This window comes from Lepidochelys kempii, chromosome 16 (assembly GCF_965140265.1).
Source record: "Lepidochelys kempii isolate rLepKem1 chromosome 16, rLepKem1.hap2, whole genome shotgun sequence".
NCBI classification, from domain to species: Eukaryota; Metazoa; Chordata; order Testudines; family Cheloniidae; genus Lepidochelys; species Lepidochelys kempii.
This window is the reverse complement of record NC_133271.1, coordinates 15,944,571-15,950,570: the sequence shown is the minus strand read 5'-3', so window position 1 is coordinate 15,950,570 and position 6,000 is coordinate 15,944,571. Positions and strand designations below refer to the sequence as shown.

At 51.4% G+C, this 6,000-nt stretch overlaps 1 non-coding gene across 1 annotated transcript; it reads left to right on the top strand.

Annotated features, from left to right (window-relative positions):
- The first annotated feature begins 3,226 nt into the window (after positions 1–3,226).
- On the top strand, positions 3,227–3,342 carry LOC140899463 (U5 spliceosomal RNA). The gene has a single exon (XR_012155348.1). It is a non-coding gene; the product is annotated as a U5 spliceosomal RNA (small nuclear RNA).
- Positions 3,343–6,000: the final 2,658 nt, after the last annotated feature.

Genomic DNA, 6,000 nt, shown 5'->3' with positions numbered 1-6,000 from the left:
GGCCTGGCCTGCGCACACAGCTGCCGAGCAGCAGCTGGGCTGGCCGGGCTTGAAAGGGCGTGTAACCCGATCGGCATTTCCCACGCTGGGTCAGAGCCTGGCAGGGCTAAACCCACAGGCCAAAGGCTGGGGAATGTGTTACTGAGACCGGAGGACAAAGCAGCTGTTGTGGGCTAGGATATCTGCCAAGCCGACCTGTTAGAGAGCAGCGTGTGGCACCCAGGAAGGGGGCTGGCTGGGCTGGGCAGAGCTATTGCTGGTCATACCAGGGCTTTCACCACAGCAGACAAGTTGCAGTAGTTCACTGCTACCCGTGGGACACCTGGTGTGTGGAAGATGCTTCCATCACACTAGGTTCTAGGCTAATCTGGGGAGGCCCTGGAGCTCTGTGGGATTCTTTTATTGGACTTGGATTAGATTGTCCTCCTCACCTGCCAACCCTTCAGGGTCCAAAATACTGCTATGTGCTGGGCGAAACCTGGGTATGGGCTGAATTAAAGCCTCATTAAGAGTGATGGGTGTGAACAAACCCCTTCAATTAACATAACGATAAGGATAATTAGTCACAGTCCCTCACCAAAGAGAAAAGGGTTACATGAACCCACCCAGGAGATTTGGACTGTGTGGCCAGAGCGGGTTTTGCTGCAGAGTATTGTTTTGCATCAGGGGATGGGAGGGGGAATGGGAGGAAAAGGTGAACCCAGAACCAGAGAGAGACAGAGACAGCCTGAAGAAGCAGCAGAAGCCTGTGAGCATGGTTTGACCCTGAGATAAAACGTCTACACATACATCCAGGGCCAGCCCCAGGCCCCAGTGTTCCAAGCAGGTGCGTGGGGTGGCAGGCAGAAAGGGGCAGTGGTGTTTCCGCCGCGGTGGAAATCGGACGGCAGCTTCTCTCTTCTGCCGTCCGCCGCGGCAATTCGGCAGTGACAGTTTTTTTTTCACGGCTTGGGGCAGCCAAAACGGTAGAGCCGGCCCTGCCTACAGCACTTTTGCCTTTGGTTCCTCCTGCATTCGGAGCAGCAGGACTTTGTTTATTCTTGTAAATAAGCAGGATTGCGTCAAAGCAAAGCCAGACTCCAGAAGCAATTTCTGTTCCCAGCTTGGGCATCCCCTGGGCGCCAAACTTGGACGAGCAAAAAGAGGCAACTATATGTAGTAAATGACAACAAGACTTTGCCGTTCTCCACCGCCTTTGATCAGAGGCTGTCTGTGTGATTTACAAAACCAGGAATTCATTCTTGCTATGCTCCTCTTGAGAAAGCTAATAAATGGCTAAACTGGGGCACAGAGAGGATAAGTGACTTACCCAAGGCCATGCAGGGAATTTGTGGCAGGATTGGGACTTGAACCCAGAGCGCCTGAGTCTCAAATCAATGCTTTGAACACAAGGCTCTCCATGCCACTTCCTGCGTACACAGTTTTGGTGTCATGGTATGAAAGTCTTGGCATATGTGGTACTTTCAAACAGCCTCTTGCCCAGGACTCAGACTGCAATCTGTATATGTCACAGCTCTGGGGGGCATAAATCAGGTGAGGTGAGTAAAAGAGGAGGTAGTACAGTGCTTTCCATTTGCAGGGCGATCGATGGCCTCTCAGTCTGTGGCACCTAAACCTACAACGCTGCTGAAAGCACCAGGACAATGAAAGGCAGGTTGTTCGGCTGAGTGCCGCGCAGCCCAAGGGCAGATTGGATTTTGATGGGCAATATCCATGTTTGTCAACCAATCCTCTCCACCTCCCTGACCTGAACGTTTGCAATTGGCGGCTTGGGGACCCGTTGTGCCCTACATGCGATGACCCATGGTTGGGTCAGAAAGCAAAGCAAAGCGCAAGGGGGCAGTTGTCATTGTTCGCTGCAGGTCTCCTGAGCTGCAAATGAGCAGGTGCTCACGGGGCCCTCTGGGATCAGGGTGGCAGGGTGTCCTGCTCCTCAGCCTTGATCCCGAGCCCGCGGGTTAGATCTGGGCTCACACCTGCCTCTGTGGCTGTGAAGGATCCTGTGCCAACCAGTCTGGTTCTTCTGGGCCAGGTGCATGTCGGAGCACCCAGTGGCAGGGGGGGTCACAGAACTCCTACCTGCACTGCTTGTACCTGGGCTGGATCTACTGCCTGGTTAAACAGATAACATCAGAGCCCAGGCCCTGGCAACCTGGCACTTCTCCCCAGCGCGACATTAGCACAAGGTGCTTCCATTTTCCTCTGTCTGTTTCTGGACGTGCATCTGAGGAGTCGCCTCCCCCATGAGCTGAGCTCACTCTCTGCTCCTGTTTATTGTGGCTTTTCCTGCCCAAGTCCCCAGAGGCAATGAAAGAAATCCACTCACCGGCCCCTGGCAGGAAAATGATACAACAGGATGGAGAGCGGACGGCTCACTCCTGCATCTCAATGAAACACCCACGCCTGCTCTTCTCCTGGCGTTGATTACATTAAATGAGGGGGGCCCAACATGCTCCCGAGCCAGGAGAGCAGATGATTCACTGGCAGCGGCTCGAGTATGTATGCCAGGGGAGTTGGCACACCGTGTTCCCGATGTGAGCGCTCTCCCCACGGAGTATTGTTCATAAACAAGCAGCCTTATCAGCCGGCCAGGCTTAGGAGAGTGACTTGTTGCTCTGTGTCTGCAAAGTTCTTTGTCTCTACAGAGATATGGGAAGCTTAGATATTGCTGGGACGGTTCTGGGGAGTGAACTGCCAAGCCAAACAACAAGCCTGGGTCACAATGGGATGTCAGTCACTGGTGTCCTTTGCAGGACTCTCTCTGATGTATCCGTACACTGTCCCTCTCCCGCTCCCAGTTCACTCACAGATCTCAAAGGACCCAGCGAAGGCAGGGCAGCGTTCTTCTCCCCATCTGACAGTGAGGGGAAGCTGAGGCACTCAGAAGGCCAGCATTTGCAAGAGTAGCTGCTACTTTTGGGTGGGGAGGGGCCTTGATTTTTGGATGACCAGCGTTAAGATAAGTTAGGGTTGATTTTAAGAGGAGTCGAGCACCCAGGGCTTCCACTGGCATCACCTGGAGCTGTGGTTGCTCAGCACCTCCAAAATCCAGGCTCCAGGCACACAAAGCCAGAGGCCACTTTTGAAAATTTCCCCCTAAGTTACATTACGGCTCAGTGGCCGAGCCACTATAGAACAGGAGTCTGGACGCTCAGGCCTCTGGTCTTCCCACTAGCCCACACTTCCTAAATAACATGAATGATTTCGCCACCTCACACCTTGAAGATGAGATTGGATTTTGCACCAGATCGCATAAATCTTTCTCCTTTTACTAAAGATTTCCGTGGAGAGGCTCCACTGCAGAATCTGCAAATCATCCCGCAAGTAGGAGTCAGCCTGGTGGGCAGAGGAGCGGGAGGGCTTTTGCACATGCAAAGAGTATTTCTGCTCAGCATAGCAATGTGAAATCTTTGTTTATTGCAGGAACATTTCTCCCCGGCTGGGAGAGCAAGGACCATGGAGTCATAAGAACAAGGTCACATCTCATCCATCCCCTGGGCCAGTGCAGGACTGTTCCCCACAATGTGTATTGCACATGTTGTGCTTTGACAGGAAGAGAAGACTGGAGAAGCTATTCTGCAGGGTATGTGAACTGACCTGGGTGGGGAGTTTCCTCAAGGAAGGTGTAAAGTTATTTTATTCCTTAGCGCTGTCAAGAGGCTCATCAGGCCTGCTGATTATCTCACTCGCCTTTCCTAATGCCTGGGTCACTCGGGAGGCTGGATGGATCTGGTGGAGAGCTGTAATGAACCCTACAAATTGCCTGCTCCCCTGCAGGGATAGTGCCCATGGTGCAACTGGGTAAAGTTGATCCAAAAATTGGGTTTGTTTAGTTTGGAAAAGAGAAGACTGAGGGGGGACATGATAACAGTTTTCAAGTACATAAAAGGTTGTTACAAGAAGAAGGGAGAAAAATTGTTCTTCTTAACCTCTGAGGATAGGACAAAAAGCAATGGGCTTAAATTGCAGCAAGGAAAGTTTAGGTTGGAAATTAGGAAAAACTTCCTAACTGTCAGGGTGGTTAAGCACTGGAATAAATTGCCTAGGGCGGTTGTGGAATATCCATCCTTGGAGATTTTTAAGAGCAGGTTAGACACACACCTGTCAGGGATGGTCTAGATAATGCTTAGTCCTGCCATGAGTGCAGGGGACTGGACTAGATGACCTCTCAAGATCCCTTCCAGTCCTATGATTCTATGAAAGCCATGCTGCCTTGCTAGTGGGCTGAGGGAACTGCAGACTTCCCTCCATCCCTAATACAAATCACTCCACTGTTATGCAGCTTGCCTGGTGAAAGATGGGCAGCACCTGACTTGGAAATTAGTATATATCAGCAGATGGTGTCCAGAATTAAAAGGAACCACTCAAGCAGGCAAACTGCATCACAGGACACAGCCTGCTCAAGGGTCAGGCAAGCACAGAGCCTGTCTCCCTGAGGAAAGGCCAGTGATGGAGGGCTGGGAAGAGGCAATGGGAAATATCAGGGGCTGATGGAATCCACTCAGAATTCTCCTTGGAATTATTTATTCAGGGACTTCTGCTTGGGGTTGGGAGGAGAGGGGATCAGCCACCTTCATTTCTGGTCTTGGGAAAAACTAACCTCCTCCCATAACAACGGCTCCCAGAAGCACTGACAGACGAACCTCCAGACCAGCTCGGAACTCATCCCCCAGACCTTCTGTGTGCCTGGAGCTAATGGACATTATCATCGCCTGTGTTGGTAGAGCCTGGTAGAGAGTTTGGTGCACTGGGGCCAGTGCTGCTACCTAGAGATGGAGATACCCTTTGTATTGCCCTGAATAGGGACTAAAATTGTTTCCCCTTCAGCTCATGCCACCCCTAGAGGGCAGGAAATGAGCGCGCTGCCCCATCTGTGAGCAACCTAGCCTACTGGCACCGAAACACAAAGCCGTCAAAACTGTCAGGGACAGATCTTCAGATGGTGTAACTGACAAAGGTCCATGAAGTCAACAGAGCAATGCCACTTTATACCCACTGAGGACCTGGCCCCAGATGTACGCAGGAATGCATTTGACCCAGCCTCCAATGGATCAGAGAACAGATATGGGGCCCAGCGTCTAAGGGATCAGACAGCAGCTAGGGGATGTGTTGGATGCAGTATGCGAGGGCTCAAAGAGTAGCCAGGATGCCACAGCATGTCAGTCAGGGCAAAATGCAAACATTCTGTGAAAAATGATCAGTGTGTTTTGCTCTCTCTCAGGGGCCATGCAAATCCTCCCTTGTTGCTGGTTCTCCTGCATCCCAGCCTGTAAGTGAATACTGTGTATCACTGTCAGTGGGACCAGCTTTTGACACTGGTTCTCTAGGCTCCCCTTTTAATCTTAATCATACAGCTGAGGCTCTGAGAGGATAAATGACTTACCTAAGGCCACACCAGCAGACAGTGGCAAAGTCAGGCCTGCCTCCCAATTGCCCGTCCTAACTACTCCAATGATCTAGTCTCTCTCCTTTCCCAACGACGGGATTAGTGGCGCCCCACTGTACTATCAGATGTCTCTGCTCTCTCAGCAGGCCCATTTCTATTGCCTGAAATCTTGGCTTGACTTTATCTCAGGACTCCTGAGAGTGCTAAATCTCTCCCTCTCTGCCTCTGCCTGGCTACTAATACCGTCAGCTTGTCTCAAAGCCCCCCCTGCCGGCATTCTGCACTCATGTCCATCTGCAGACAACTGCATCTGAGAATGCTGCTGAATTGTGAATAATTGTTGCATCAGGCAGATATGATAGGAAGTGTGGGTTGGGGTGGGGGGATAAAGCCCCAGTGATGGAAAGGTGCTGAGAAGATAGACAATGTGCATCTGATTCATATGCATGAAGAGAGAGTGTGTGTAGGGGGTGGGGGAATGAAAGACAGGGGGTCGTGAGGTTATTACATGGGCGGTCGCAAGCTGTCAGCCCCCACCCGAGACCCTGCTTTGCATCCACCATTTCTAATGGTGTTAAATATATTTAAAAGTGTTTTTAATTTATAAGGGGGGG